The 17,119-nt window shown below is 38.0% G+C and overlaps 1 pseudogene; it reads right to left on the reverse strand.

Moving 5' to 3' along the window:
• Positions 1–3,133: 3,133 nt before the first annotated feature.
• Positions 3,134–17,119, reverse strand: part of LOC148198346 (transcription factor bHLH91-like) — an 86,084-nt pseudogene continuing 72,098 nt past the window's right edge.

Below are 17,119 nucleotides of genomic sequence, written 5' to 3' on the forward strand. Positions count from 1 at the left end.
CATATGATCAAGGCCATTTGTTGGAACCCTTTTTATTGGCCAGATTCATAAAGTTAGCCCACTAAAAGAGAACACTTTGTGTTCTATCCTTTGAACCCTTAGCCTTGAACATACACTGAAACCCTTGATTGAAAATCTTTACCTTGAGTTAAGTAGAAGATCTTGTGTGGTATTGTTAAATGTTCAAGTTTGGGGTTGTTGGGAAAACATGAAAAAGGAAAAGCATTGAGCTAAGAGCTAAAAAGTAAGAATATGCAAAGAAGAAGAAAAAAAAAAAGAAAAGAAAAGAAAAAGAAGCAAAGCTCAATGCAAATGCAAAGGCAAGTTGGGAAGAATAAGAATAATTGTGTTGTTATGACTCTCTAAACTCAAGGATTTTGTGATCCAGAAAAACCAATTTTCTTGTTAGCCAAGCCACATTATAAGCCATTGAAAAGTCCTTGTGATGATGCATGCTTGTGAATGTTTTTGATTGTGGTAAAATGAAAGGCAAAGTTGATTCATGTAACATTGTGATAGTGGAGTGAATGAGTGAAACACTTTACCTCTTATACACTTGTGTGTTGAGTGAAACACTTTACCTAGTGAGGAAATATTCCATAAGCACATGAACATCCATGCTTAATTGATTGATCATTCATGAAAAATAGCATTTGTTGGAATTTAAATGACTTTGTGAACACTAAAGCATGTGCACATCTTGATTGAACTCTTGGTCATAAGTTTAAGTGAAGTTGTTACTTATCTTGAAAAAGAGGATTTTTGAATGAGTGAACCATCATATGAATTGGTTGAAGATTGAGTTACATCTTGTTTGCTTGAGGACAAGCAAAGTTCTAAGTTTGGGGTTGTGATAACAGTTGAAAAACTGTTATCATGAATGATCAATTAACTAAGCATAGATGTAATCATGTGCTCATGGAATTATTTCTCACTAGATAAAGTATTTCACTCAATCACACAAGTGTATAGAGGTCACTCATTCACTCTACTATCACAATGTCACATGAATCAACTTTGCCTTTCATTTAACCACAATCAAATACACTCACAAGCAAGCATCATCACAAGGACTTTCTATGGCTTATAATGTGGCTGGGCTAAGAAGAAAATTGGTTTTTCTGGATCACAAAATCCTTGAGTTAAGAGAATCATCATTTAAACACAATCATTCTTACTTCTTCCCAACTTTCCTTTGCATTTGAGCTTTTCTTTTTCTTTCTTTTCTTTCCTTTTTATTTTGTTTTTTACATGCTTAGCTCAATGCTTTTCATATTCCCTTTTTAAATCTCCCAACAACCCCAAACTTGAACAATTATCAATACCACAAGATATTTTTCAACTCAACTCAAGGTAAAGATTTTCAAAAAGGGTTTTCTATCATGTTCAAGGCTAACAGTCCAAAGGATAGAACACGTTGTGCTCTCTTTTATTGGGTTAAAATCATGCATTTGGGTAATAAAGGGTTACCAACAAATGGCCTTAATCATATGACACATACAAGCAAGTGATTCAATCATAGAAACCTGAGCAAAGTCATTCATGCTTTCAATGTAATAGCATTGAATCACAAAAACTATGGAGTTCAAAACCTCACACATAAGTTCATTCAATCATTCCACATAGACATCTTTCTTAGGATCATAATCACAATCACAACATCATGCATCTATTCACATAGCTTGTGAACAACCACCTGTATATCAACATATAGTGCACAATCTCAACATCAATTAATATCCAAGCATCATCAAGCAATACTCATCATGCATAAATCACAAGCAAACCATCATAGCAGATAAAGTTTCACACTAAGTACATCACAACCTATTCTAATAACAAAAGCAAATAAGTTCAACAGTACAAAACAAAAGATAGAAAAATCCTACTCTAGAGGTGATAGCATCCATCAGTAGATGCTATCTCAGCTCCTCATCAACCCCTGCTGTCATCCGAATCTTCCTCCTCTCCTTCTTCTTCAGCATCTTCAAAGTCATCCTCATCATCCTCATCATCATCGATAGCTGGAGCTTCAGCTGCTCTAGCTCCACTGGCCAGTGCTTGATCCTTTGGCTATGCCACCACATTGTTAAACTCATCCATGGTCCACTGATGTCCTGGGGTTGTATCATACATCCCAATGATCATCTCTATTGTGGCCACCTGCCCTCTATGGATGGACTGCATCCTAGCATCTATAAGAGACATATACATATCTCTCATCTGAAACAGCTCTGAATCATGAGGTTGTGCAGGTGCCTGTGGTGGTCCTCTTCCTCTACGAGGATGACATGGAGGTATTGGCTGAGCTGCCTCATCTCCGCCACAATACTGCCTATAGTAGGCCTCATCAATCGCCTTCCTAGGCCTTTCAAACGGTGGTGTAGAAATATTCACTTCAGCTAGCTCACAAAGGTGTGTGATTAGAGAAGGATGCCCCAAAGGTGCCTTGTTGTTCATAGTATTTGCACACACCTGTATCTCATTGGCTATGACCTGGCCAATGTTAATGCTCATCCCTCTCAGCACACAGTACAGAAGAAGAGCCTTGCTGACAGTAATATAAGAGACATGCTAACAAGGCTGGATGTTGGCATGAGAGAATGCCATCAGGTACTTTGATAAAGGAGTCAGATCAGCTCTCCTGGTCACAACAACACCAATCCTATTTCTCTGGAAGTGTCCTCCAGGTACACAAAGCATGCTCTCCACATCAACAAAGTCTTCTCCTTCTTCCATACTCAAAGCAAACTGACACTTCTCACTAGCCCATTCTGTATTTAAAAAACTGTTAATGGAATCATGGTCATACCGAATGGTGTGTTCTCTAACATAACTCGTATATTCCTTAGTGGGATGATCACCCAACCGCCTTGCATTGGTATAAAACTCTTTCACCACTACTATGTTAGCCGGTGCAGGATAAATGGCTAGTCTACCCCAATTCCTATTCTCCAATTGCTCTCCAAATTGTGGAGCAAAATCAGGTATCAATCCAGCCTTCCTTTCCATCAATAGTCTTCTATCTTGGACAATATTGAAATGGCGCTCATGCTTGCGAGAAAGAAACTTGCTGGAATAGGAGCGTTATGATTCCTTATCCTTCCTCTTGGATCGTATAGTCTTGATTCTCTTACCCGATGAGGAGGTCATCCCTGCATCAAACACAATTCACAAAACCATAAGACACATTGTTAAGCATTAATAGACCATAAACAACTCCTTAAAACCATTCCTATCACCATTGAGGCGAAATAGAACCCCTCAGTGCAACCTGTGCAGCAAAACCAACAAGCAAAAAGACTCAAAACACCATTTTGCAGAAATCACGCTCAGGGGAAATTTTCGCTGAGCGGCGATTCTGCAAATTTTGCAAAATGCTCCAAAAATGCTTCTAATCTCCACCCACATGCAATCTTCCTAGTTCTAAACCCAAATCAAGCAATTTAATCGGTCCAAACAGTGATTAATTCATCTAATCATGCATAAAAATCAACATCCCTAAAGAATCATGCTTAGACAACCATGTTCATACCAATTCATGCTTTCAGAAACCCTAGAATGTAAAATGCTTGTACTTACTTGGGTGGAGATGCTAGATGAGTGAAGAATGCTCTAGGAATGTGAAGAAATCATCCCCTAAAAGCAATGCTCTCACTAAACCCCAAACTTGATGCAAAACTTTTAAAGAGAGATTTTATGAAGGGGGAAGAAGGAAAAAGTGTAGGGAACTCTTTGGAGAGTGCTTGAGAGTGTGTGGGGAGAGGGAAATCTGAAAAATGGCGGCCAAGATGCACCCTAGAGTATAAAAGAGACTTAATGGGATAAATAACGCTGAGCCCAATTGAAACAAGCCAAATCAGCAAAACTGCCACGTTCACGCTCAGGAGAAATTTCTGCTGAGCGGCATTTGCGGCACCCATTCTTCTTCTTCCTAGATTGCCCTAGGTGTCCTTTACCAATGCCTCTCACTTACCCAATGCATTTAGTTTCTCACATCACTCAAACATGCAATCCCTATGATACAACTAGAGCAGAATCAAAACAAACAAACAAAGATAAAGTCAATCAACTGGGTTGCCTCCCAGGTAGCGCTTGTTTAACGTCACGAGCCTGACCCAAAATCCTGCAACACCCATCAGTAGGTGCAAATCTTACTATCACCCTTCAGTAGGTGTAACTTTTTAGTTTCCTTTAGTAAATACTCACAAACCTAGCATCTACTAGCAAATGCTAAACCCAAATATAACAATGTTCCAAAGTTTCAAATTACATCACCAAAATAAATAAATTCAAAGAAATTAATGCTCTCAAATCACTGGGGTGCCTCCCAGCAAACACTCTTTTAACGTCATTAGCTTGACCCAATAAAGCTCAAGTTCCTTCTTCAATGTTGGTGTTCCTCTTGCTTTCATCACACCATCTCATCAATTGCTTTCGATCCACCTTCTTGCTTCTTCTTGAATATGGAGCTTCTTAAGAATTCAAATAGATTTTTTACTTTTTCAGTGAATGATGTTTGAACATTGAATTGTGCAGGGCTTCGACGTTCAGGATGTTAATGTCAAATATTTTGAACGTCTTATATCATTATTCATCATAGTAATGTCTACGTTTAGTCATCAAGGAGTTCTTAAGAATCCAAAGAGATTTTTTACTTTTTCAGTGAATGATGTTTGAACGTCGAATTGTGTGGGGCTTCGACGTTCAAGATATCACTACAGGAAAAACATTTATTTCCGGCGGAGTATTACCGAGGGCCTTTTGGCCTTCGGTAAATTACATTTACCGAAGGCTTGTGTAGTATGACTTTACCAAAGGGTAATGGCCGTCTGTAATGGACAGGAGTGATTACCGAAGGCAAACGACCCTCGGTAAGTGAATGATGTATATGGAATTAGAAAGTGACATATTTCCCTCCTTTCGCGAAAACTCGTTCTTCCCCAATTTTCAGATTCTGTACCCTAACTCCCTCGACGAACTCACTGGCTGGCTTGTGCAGAGTGCTTCCTTCCCTAACCACAATCGGGATACGCTTCTTCCCCTCTCCTCCATTATAGGTGAAGTGTCCCATTCTCCCATCTCATTTTGTTTTCCTGTTACTGTTTTGGATTACGCGTCAATGGTGAAAGCTTATTTCTTGTAGCGTTTTGCAGTGTTCTGAGGTGAGGAAGGTGGTGGGTGGCTGAGTTGAAGGCTACCATTGTCCAGGGAGGATATTGGACGACGCGGCATAGACGAGGCGGCGTAACCAGGGCAGTGACGCTGCTTGACAAGGTCTTCCAGTACTGCTTCAGAGGCTATTGAAGGGGCTACCGTCGAGGTAAGTTGTTATTTCGATTGATGAACTATAAAAGCTAAGAAGCATTTGTTCTGAGTTTGTTCAATGTATGCTCTAAATTAGTTTGTGCAATATGATTTGTTATAGAAAAATTGTTCAAAGTTGGCATTTTGATTGCTAATGCATTTTTTAGAAATAGCCATTTTAAAACTAAAGCAAGCTAATATTAGTAGATTACGAAAACTGATAACAATTACTGAATCAGAGTACAAAGCTACTGGTACACCTAAAAAGCCAATTTGATATAGCATAAGTAGCGAAATACTCAAGATATCTCTGTCCTATACCTATAGAAGGTGTTATATTCCTGTCAAGGTTAATGTGTAGACCTATAGAAGGTTAGCGTGTCCTACATGGACACTGATATCTCTGTCCTATACCTAATACATTAAACCTTATAAGTAAGTTGCACTGAATATAGTGCATACAAACTTCATTTCACTCACAACCTTTTTTTTACTCTTAGTTAATTAAAATGTAGATCAATCAAAACAACGATTGATGGTAGAGGTATTCTCCATCCTTGATGGAGGACTTATTCTCTCTAAAAAATAGTATATTCAGGATATCCTCCATTGAGCAAAGATGTATAATTCTAAGCCTCAACCCACTGGTATGATTTCAGGTTTAAAGCTCACCACCAAAGGTTTTTGCATCTGTTTTTGATCCTTCATTTTCTAAATCTAATATTGGTTCTTTACAATATATTAGTATTACCAAACCACAATTATCCTTTTCAATTACCAAAACAGAACAAAATCAATCACTGAGTTGTACTTTCTTTATACTCAAAGACATTAGCTTTAATCAATGCTGGGTTTAAAAATAAGATATTTTTCTCAAAGTTTACATTTTCTTAAGTTTAAAACAACCTTTCCTAGAAAAAAGACATTTTAAACAATTGAAGAGTTACTGTGAAATAGAAAAAGCAGGAAAGAAAAATGTCTATGGCTTTGAGAGAATGTCAACAGTATAATTTACTCAAAAATGTTACCTTGGAGGGGTTTGGGATGAGTTCTTTCAAAGCATCAAATTTACTACTCAAATCCACTCTCCTTTGTCTCTCAGTAGTGGTACTGGTAAACTGGTTGGTCCTTTTCCCCCCTCTCTTTTTGCCCACATCTTGAGTGAACTCCACCACCCCATTTCCAAAATCTTGGCAGCCAATTCCACTGCCTTGTATGACACCCCCTCCTCCAAAGGCTTAATCATTTCCAAGAGCTGGGGGAGGTGCTTGCAGGTTGAGATGCAAGAAAGGGTCATAGGAAACAGATGAGATGTTTGTGCTGTGTGCTGTTCCCATAGGGCCAGAGAGTTTCGGAAGATTGGTGCTTTGGTTTTCAAAGGTCATTGGCAAGTGGAGAAGGTTGAGGAGATCTGGTGTTGGTGTGGAATAAGGAAGTTGGTGATCATGGTGACCCCTCTCAAGTGCGGAGGAGTGAGTGGGGAAAGAATAAAGCTCCTCACATGAACCATGGTTGTTCACCACTTGCACAAACTGGGGGTTCAAGTTATTAACTTGATTGTATGAGTTTTGTTGAGGGTGTGCAATGATTTCCATAGCAACAGCAGAAGCAGATGTGTAGGCTAAGTTTTCCATCCCAATGATTTCCATAGCACATAGGAACTAATGCAGCTTATAGAAAACAAAAGGGTCAATAAATTACTGTGAGTGAAATCTGACATTACTGAACTTAGGATTGATTTAGTGTTAATCTTACTACTTGATGTAGAAGGATAAAAGTATTGATGTAGAAGGATAAAAGTACCTTAAACTATTTATGGTACTAGACACAATTCTCAATGGTGCATGATGTCCATTGCTACCAAGTAAGGAATTCTTAATCTTCAGCTAATCCAGAGTTTGAACATAGTTTTGAACTCTTTTTAACTTTAAAATTAATTTGGAATCTGACATTAGAAGTACAAGTGCTCAAACAAATGTAGTTTGAGATATAGTGATAAACAAAATTCTGTAAAATGCATCTCAGTATTTGGCATGACCTGAACTTTCCTCATTAATTTCACATGGTTTTGGACCACCTAATCAAACTGAATTCAATACTCAAAATGAATGTAAACAGTTTTGGCTTTTCAAATGATAGAGGTTTGTTATCTGCTTAGAAACTGTCCACATAACACTCTCTCTTATTGCCAAAGATTAGCCATACAAAGGTCATAAAAATGAGTATTCTCTCTGGTGTTTAGTGCACTGGATTAGCCAAAATGGATTTTTCAGCACTTGGTCAATCTTTCTTTCTCTTTCAATCAGTTTCCTACATTAGTGATATGTAGAGCCTAGTTTTCTCCTCACTAGACCAGAACCTGTATGTATGTAAACACAAGTTCACAAATCAACAAAGAAAGAAAGATTACAATTAAAAGGTTATGTGATATACAACAGTAAAGTACAAACAACCTCTAATATACGTAGATGATTCAAAGTTTAAACTTATTCTGATGCTACTCCAAAACAGATTGAGAAACACTATTTTGGTAACATTGAAGCTACTGGATTGAACCACAAAGTCTTCACAGTATTAAAAAATCACAGGAAATTAGCACCAAAGCAGACAAAAAACTGCACCATAATTGGTTATGGAGAACAGAAAATTTTAGACTTCAAATTGACAACTTGGATGGCCAAAGATTGAATAGGCAGTTAAGTAAAGTTTAGAAACGAAGTAGGCACTGAAATGTAACCTAGGAAATGCTCTAGATCATATTAATAAAGCAAATAAACATAAATCAAGTTGATTCAAACTCAATTCAAAAATTGGTTATCATTTTAGGTAACTCTATATCAGTGTATGTTGAGTCATACTTGAACCAACCTTCATTTCAACATCTGTTGAGTCAAGCTGAGGATGAATTTGGTTATGACCATCCAACTGGTGGTCTCATAATTCCTTGTGGAGAAGATGTGTTCTGAGATATCACTTCTCGCTTCGATAGTTGCTAACTGCTTAAAGATGGAACTGACTTAGATGTAGACATATAGTTGACACACTTTTCTATCATAGTTTCTTACCTTGAGAATATTTCCCTCTCCATGTTTGATGACTTAAGCATATGTTTATTTAAATCAAAGGACCTGACGAAGATTTCATCAATATAGTTGAACAAGAAAAATGATTTAAGATGGCCTGATCAAACAAGTCTACAGGACTTTGTTTTCTTATATTTAATTGTTTAGACTTTAGAAAAGTTTAAAATAGGAAGAAAGAATTAAAAGTAAAGTCTTATGCACCTCATTGGGTCATAGTTTGGTTTATATGAAAATTTTCTTTCTAAACCATCACTTTTTGAATTAAAATGGAAGTGGAGTATTGATTTTGAGCTGGAAGCTGTTTATAACTCATTTTAGAGTTTAAACACAAATAAAATCATCAAACAAAGTTGCTTGAACATTGAGCTGTGTGTTTAAATACCTTTTTGGATACTATTAGGTAATGCTTAAACTGTTGCTATGGTTATTAAATTAATGGAACAATATCTAATGAATAACCTTAAATACACTTCTATTTGATGTCTTAGGTGAGTTTTTAAAGCAATTGTGGCCAGAAGGGGAGGAAGAGAGTCTACAAAGAAGACTTGAGCAGGAAAGGATAACAAAGGCGAAGGTATGGTCACCTAAACTAAAATTGCATGATTATATGTGATATGTTATTTTCATTCTTGTTTCATGAATTTGATGTTGTTATAAAATGTTGTGAATGTCCACTTTGAATGTTAAGTTATGTTGAATGGAGTTTATGATACTGTATACATTGAGTTTTGTATGAGTGTGAGTGAAATCTTCCACTATGAGCAGCCATTATGGAACGTAAGCCTCCTACTATGCCTTGTTTACTAATACAAATTAGTTTTATCAACAAAAGAAGAGTAGAGTTTCTACTTTTCCATTCTAATCTTGGCTGTTTCATTTCTCAAAGTAATTGAGCAAAATAAAAAAGAGATAACAGAGAAAATTAAAGATGAGATAGGAGATATGAACAAAAATTCCCAAAAATTATTAAACTTTACATTAAAAAAAGTTTACAATGTTTCCAAATTGGTTGTTTGAATACAACACATAACAAGATTTAGGTTCAGATGTTTAAAGCAATAAAAAAGGGTGTAGAAATGAAGGAGGCACACAATTAGACCTTAGGAATGGATCCAGAACAAATTATAGAAGACCAAAAAAATAGAAATGCAGATTGAAACCAAGTCTGCAGATTGAAATGCAGATTAAAATGGTTCTTAAACAATCAGTATCCTACATTAGTGATATCTACAGTCTAGTTTTGTTGTGACTAGACCAGAACCTATATGTATTTAAACATAACTACAGAAAACAACAAAGTTAATAGCTTCTGTTCTGTTTTTTCCTGACAAGCAAAGTTAAGAAATGCTTCTGGAATTAACTGTTCAAACTTTTTGATATGGCAAGCAAAGTTAAGAATCCTTTTTAACACTTTGCTTTACTTCTTTTAATCATTTAGTTCTATTTTAAATCATTGAACCAGGTCTTGCTGCAACCCAAATTGAATTTTAAAGCAACTTCATCAAAACAGTACCTCAATTTTCAACTCTGCACCAAAAATTGACTCAAGATTGATGGTTTTAAAAGTGAATTCGTGCACAAGTGATTCTGACACTTTGGTAACACTTTCAACTGCTTTAATTCATCAATTTAAACTTTTCTGAACTCTAATTGGGTTCAAAACCAAACTGTATAACGGATTCACCCTTCTACTTGCTAATTTCACTCAAAATTGAGGTTTGAACATACTATTTTGCACACACATGAATCTGACTTCAATTGGAATGTTCTAACAGTTTTAAAACAACAAATATGACTTGTTTAAACTGAAAAATAGCACAGAATCACACAAGCACGAAAATACCAAGTGTAGCTTCTTTTTCCCCTTCCACTGGACAATGGAGCTTCTTTGTCCCCTTCCACTTGACAATGCAGGAACTGATCAAAACAATTAAAACAAAGAGCCTCCAAACAAAATGTCTCTCCATAAATGTCCTTGATGCATCTTCCACAGCTAATGCAGCGTGTTATGCAAAGAAGTAGATGAAGTAGCTCAAAATACTACTCAAACCTCCAAAAAAATTTACACAATTTGCAAAGTGCACTAAAGTAGGAAAATATACTACAATAAACTATCCTAACAAGTTAAGAATGGTAGAACCTACCTATTTAAGAACTCACAGTAAAAGATATAGGTAAAAGTAGTAGCTTAAACTAAAATTTTGACAACTTAGAACCTAAAACTAGTATCTCAAATACACTAAAAGTGCAAACCTGCATTTAGACCATCAGTGAATGTTCATCTATATGTTGTATGTTGATGTATATATTGTATGTTCGTATATATTGTATGTTGATTTATTAGGCTACGAATTGATTAAGTTAATTAGTCATTTAAAGTCATATGGTGTTCAAAACATTCTCAGTAGAATGAGAAGGGTAACACTACCTTAACCACTTACAATTGACAAAATATATGAAAGTACTCTATAAAAGAGAACTTTAGTAATGTCAACATATTGACAACCCCCAAATTTTATTTACAACCACTTAGGATGTCAGAGGCATTTCAATACTGAGGACTTGTCTTTGCATGCCCTTATTGAATGCCTATGACCATAGTGTTGAAATTGCCTTCCATGTTCGACTTCAATAGTAATAGGTTTATTACTTATGTCACATGGAGTGTTGCTGTTTTGGCTAAATTTTTATTTGTTTGGCTTGTCACAGAACATGGCCCATTATCCCAACCATCGTGGATGGATGTACGACCGTTGTTATAGTGGAAGGAGAGGTTTGAAATAATCTTTTGTCATCGGAGTTGAAGAGTTCGTGGAGACGGCACGACGATATCAATATTATGCCCTTGATGGAGGGATTCGATGTCCATGCATCAAGTGCGAATGTACAAGCATTCTGAAAGATGAAGTCGTCAAAGTTCACCTTTACCAAAAAGGGTTCATGCCTAATTACACGGTCTGGACATTTCATGGTGAAGAAATTCCTTCGACCTCCACTACAGCTGAAAAACGGCTTGCATCAGGTTCGAATACTGTTGTACATACATGTGAGATAGATCAATTTGCCTACATGCAAGAGATGGTCGACCATGCTCTTCGTCACCATGCTGCAGAAGCAGACGATAGTCATGATGAAGAGCCTCCAAATGAAACGACGCAGAGGTTTTACAATTTACTGACAGAGGCAAATCTATCTGTATTTGAAGGTTCATCTGAGTCAAAATTGTCAGTGTGCATTAGACTCATGGCTGGCAAATCTAATTGGAACGTTCCCATTCAAGCAGTGGACTTCTATACAAAACTGATGTTAGATTTGACACCACCAAACAATTTGATGCCGAAGAATTATTACCAAGCCAAAAAATGTGTTTCAAAGTTGGGATTGGATGTGAAGAAGATTGATTGTTGTGTTAATGGATGTATGTTATTCTATGACAATGACAGTGGCAAAAATGATGCATTGTTGGTGGAATGCAAGTTTTGTGGCTCACCTCGATATCAGACAATGCATGCTGGACGGAGGCAAGAAAAACCAATTCCATTAAAGTCCATGTTCTACTTGCCTATAATTCCAAGATTACAAAGATTGTTTACTTCAACGCAAACAGCAGAACACATGACATGGCATGATGGTAACAAAACTCCGGGACTTTTGCGTCATCCTTCTGATGGTGAAGCTTGGAAGCACTTCAATCGTAAACATCCATCCTTTGCTAGTGAACCGCGTAACGTCAGACTTGGTCTATGCTCTGATGGGTTTACCCCGTACATTCAGGCGTCTGCATCACCGTATTCATGTTGGCCCGTGATAGTTACCCCATACAATCTACCACCTGAGATGTGCATGACAAAGCCTTACATGTTTTTATCGTGTATAATACCAGGTCCATCTAATCCCAAATCATTGATTGATGTTTACTTGGAGCCTTTGATTGATGATTTGAAGAAGTTATGGAATGGTGTTTGGACGTATGACGTTTCAAGGAGGCAAAATTTCCTTATGAGGGCAGCCTTGATGTGGACTATTAATGACTTCCCAGCGTACGACATGTTATCTGGTTGGAGCACACATGGTCGATTAGCTTGTCCACATTGCATGGAACATACAAAGTCATTCCAATTGAGTCATGGCCGGAAAAGTACTTGGTTTGACTGCCATCGACGGTTCTTGCCCATTGATCACCCCTTTAGAAGAAACAAAAAGGCATTTCGAAAAGGACAAGTTGAAACGGATATGCCCCCGCCAAAGTTGACTGGATCACACGTGTGGAGAAGAGTGAAAGACTATCCAAAAGTGACTGAATCTGGTCAGAATAGGCTAGAAGGGTTTGGGGAATGGCATAATTGGACTAAAAGAAGCATATTCTGGGAACTTCCCTATTGGAAGGACAACTTGCTAAGACACAACATCGATGTGATGCACACAGAAAAAAATTTCTTTGACAATGTCTTCAACACAGTTATGAATGTTAAAGGTAAGACAAAAGATAATGAGAAAGCAAGAAAAGATTTACCTTTGTATTGTGCACGAAAAGACTTAGAGTTGAAGGCACAAGGTAACGGCCGATTATTTAAACCAAAAGCAAATTACACCATGTCAAAAGACGAGACAAGAATACTGTGTGGATGGATCAAGGAGCTTAGAATGCCAGATGGATATGCTTCTAACTTGTCCAGATGTGCCAATGTTCAGAACGGTACTATTCAAGGGTTGAAGAGTCATGATTGTCATGTATTCATGGAGACTTTCATCCCTCTTGCGTTCAGTTGTTTGCCAATGCACGTGTTACATCCACTGATAGAAATCAGTACCTTCTTTAAAGATTTGTGTTGCACGACACTAAAGGAAGATTCCCTTAAAAAGATGGATGAAAATATCCCGATTATTCTCTGCAAATTGGAAAGAATATTCCCTCCTGCATTCTTTGATTCAATGGAGCACATTCCAATTCATCTTGCATATGAAGCTTGGCTTGGGGGACCCGTGCAGTACAGGTGGATGTATCCCTTTGAAAGGTTTATGGGAGAATCCAAACGGTCAGTTAAAAATAAAGCTAGAGTGGAAGGCTCAATATGTGCAGCTTACTTGCACAGAGAGACAACTTATTTTTGTTCACATTATTTCAAGAACTTCATGTTGTCTCCCACTCATGTCAGAAATGAAATGCAATGGCAAGTTGAACCACGTGAAGGTGCATTATCAGTTTTCCGACAATCAGGCCGTCACGCAGGGAAAGAATTCACTCACTGGTTAACTGATGCTGAATTCAACTCTGCTCATGTCCATGTCTTGATCAATTGCAGTGAAGTAAAGCCGTACCTTGAGTATGTCATCATCCATCTCTAATCTGTCAAACGGTTTAATTGTTATACACTAATGAATTTCATTTGTACCAGCTCATTTGTTGTGGCTGAGCAAGTCGCAGAAGGAAATACTTCTGCTAGAATACACTCAGAGTTTCCGCATTGGTTTAGAAATCAGGTCCGTAGTTTTTCCTACGTTTAGAGCAAGGTTAATTTGACTATTGCTTTTATAATTTTGTTACTACCTTTGTAGGTTTTTAATCAGGCATTAACTCCCACGGTTCAAGAGTTAAGACATCTCTCCAATTGGCCAATGAGATGTGTCAAAGAATGGCACACTTACTTCATCAATGGTTACAAATTCCATACACATGAATGGTCTAAAGGAAAGAAAACATCAAATTGTGGTGTGTATGTCAAGGGCCTAACAGAGGGGTCTTATGATGATTTCTACGGCATCATTCATAAAATATATGAGTTAGAGTACAACAGCACTACTTCTCCAAACAGAGTGGTACTCTTCTATTGTGAATGGTTTGATCCTTCTAGAGCTGGTACTAGAGTCGATCCACGCTTTAATATTGTCGAATTGAACCAGAGATTAAGATATGGGCCTTTTGATCCTTTCATTCTACCATCTAATGTGAGACAGGTTTATTATGTGCAATATCCACCATTTCGCAATATTGACAAGCGTGGTTGGGCCGTAGCAATACAAACGAAGCCTAGAGGTCGCATAGACTCAAATGAAGTTGAGGAAGATGTAGCCTACCAACTTGACCAAATGTCACAACCACAAGAAATTATCGAAGTTGAACGTATAACCGCATTGGTCGACCCTGATGGTGATGGAGATGAATTAGAAGCAACAGTACAAGGTGATGAAGAACAAGAGGAAGAAGAAGAAGAAGAAGAAGAAGAAGAAGAAGATGAAGAAGAACAAGAAGAAGAAGATGATGGTGATGATGACGATGAAGAAGAAGAACAAGAAGAAGAAGACGATGTTGAAGATGAAGATGAAGATGAAGATGATGATGATGATGACGATCATTGAATGTTGAACATCTATTGTAGCAAATTGGACTATCATTTCATTACCATTATCTAAAATACCATCTTTAAGTTGTTTGCAATTACTTATACATTGACTTTGAAAACAATTCATCCTTCTTTATTTGTATATATTTTTTTCGCTTTATTTGTAACCATTTGAGTGCAGTAATGACAGGACAAGGTTCAGAGCGTCCTGATAAAGGAAAAGGGGTAGCAAGGCCTACAAAGAGGCAATGGCAGGCACCAAAGTATGTACTTAGGGTGCCTGCTAGACTACCTACCCCTGCTCCCGGTACTACATCATCTGTGGGGCCTTCTCCTACCCCTTGTATACAGACTCCTACACCTGCAGTAGCCCCTACTCCTCCTCCTGCAGTACACCCTTCTACTACCACTGCAGTAGACCCTTCTCCTCCTCCTGCAGCACACCCTTCTACAACCCCCACTCCTCCCCCTATTGTTATTACCCCCACTCCTCTCCCTGACCCTACTTCTATACCTTCCTCATCTTCTGTACCTCCTTCTGAGACTGTCACACCACTTGGTCATCCAGATTCAAGTGGTGATGCTGAAGATCTTGACCCGCCCCTCCATGATCGACCATGGATTGAGCCCTATGGTAAAGGGTAAGTTTATAATCTGTTGATATCATTTGATGTTTAAACCATATTGTAATTGAAATGAGTTTTGTTATGCAGGTTTATTCCATCTAGGGTTGCTTCCCAGGCCATCACACGTTCAATAAAGCAACAGTTTTTAAGTCCATGGCCTACTTGGGGAGCAATACCTGACGACGACAAAAAGGCATTCTGGGAGCGTTTTCAGGTGAACAATCCACTAGACTAATTGTCGCTCTTATTTTAGTATGTTCTGTAATCAATGTTTGTTCTCTTTAATGTTACAGATGAAGGTGCAGTGGAAACCTGAACATGAAACTCAGATACACAGAAATTTCCACATGAAAGCATCTCATCGGCTATCACAGATGTTTAGGGATGCCCGGAATGCAGCACAACACCCTAACTGGCTGGGTGAGCACATTTGGAACTCTTTACTGGCCCATTGGAATACAGTAGAGTTCCGCAATAAGTGTGCCAAAGCCCAGCGGAACAGAGCGTCTGAAAGGGGTGGCACCCTGCATACTGGTGGGTCGATCACCATTCATGAGCATGCCATTCGTATGGTATAATCTCATTACATAACTTTTTCTTTCATACACAAGTTATGTATATTGTATTTCATATGTACGCTTGTAATTCTTAATTATGTTACAGGCACAGGCTCTAGGACGGGCGGTCCATGTTGATGAGGTCTTTGCACAGACTCATGTTCGGAAGGGAACTAATGAATTTGTTGATGAAAGATCTCGGAAGACTCATGTAAGCAAATAACACTATTACTAATTTTTTATTTCTGTTATACTGTCGTTCTCTGACATTGCTTTTAATGTTTCAACAGGAAGACTTTTCTACGAGACTTTCACAGGTTAGATCTGAACATGAATCATCTCCTACACCGGATGATGCCAGTAATGCAGATGATGACATCCGTAGGACATAGTGCTGGATCGACATCGTTGGTGGGAAGAAAAAGGGACGAGTATATGGTGCGGGACAGCTTGCTGCAAACTATACAGCATCCAGAGGAGGTACTCTGAAGCACCAGCCTTCTTCTTCCACCACTACTCCTGACGAGGTTCTTCGCCTGAGGCAGGAACTCCATCAACGTGACCAGGAGATCACTGATCTCAGAACAGAATTTACGAACTTCAAGGCCCTGATCATGAGAGTCTTGCCTGAAACCTCACAGGAAGTACAAAATATCCCTCTGACCCAGCCACGAGCCTCCTCATCACCTGCTGCCACTCAGCAGCCCACTTCAGTCCAACCCTCATCAGTCCAACCCTCATCAGTCCAACCCTCATCAGTCCAACCCACACCAGTCCAGCCATCAATAGAGGAGCAGGATGATGAAAATCATTCTGATGATAGTTATGTACATTATTAGGTTTCATTTTCTTATTACTTGTTAGACAAACATTTGGATATTAGAACATTTTCAGTTGATATCATTTCAATGTTAGATGTACTTACAGACTTTGGATGTTACAACATCCTTGTGTTACATTGTTTTATGTTTGAACTACCCCATACATTATTTATACATTAATGGATGTCTTGTGGATTATTTGATGTGCATTGGATATTGATCATTGATTGGATCTTTGAGATGCACATTATGCATGTTTTTATGTGTTTGAAAACTGTTATGCAGGTCTGTTTGTAATTGAAATTTGTTATACAGGTCTGGGTTGCACAAGAAAAACCATTTTGCTGAAACCTGCCCTGCATTTTACCGAAGGCTTTTGCCCTT

The sequence above is a fragment of the Vigna umbellata genome, chromosome 5 (assembly GCF_029865625.1).
Source record: "Vigna umbellata cultivar VRB3 chromosome 5, Vumbellata_1.0, whole genome shotgun sequence".
NCBI lineage: Eukaryota > Viridiplantae > Streptophyta > Magnoliopsida > Fabales > Fabaceae > Vigna > Vigna umbellata.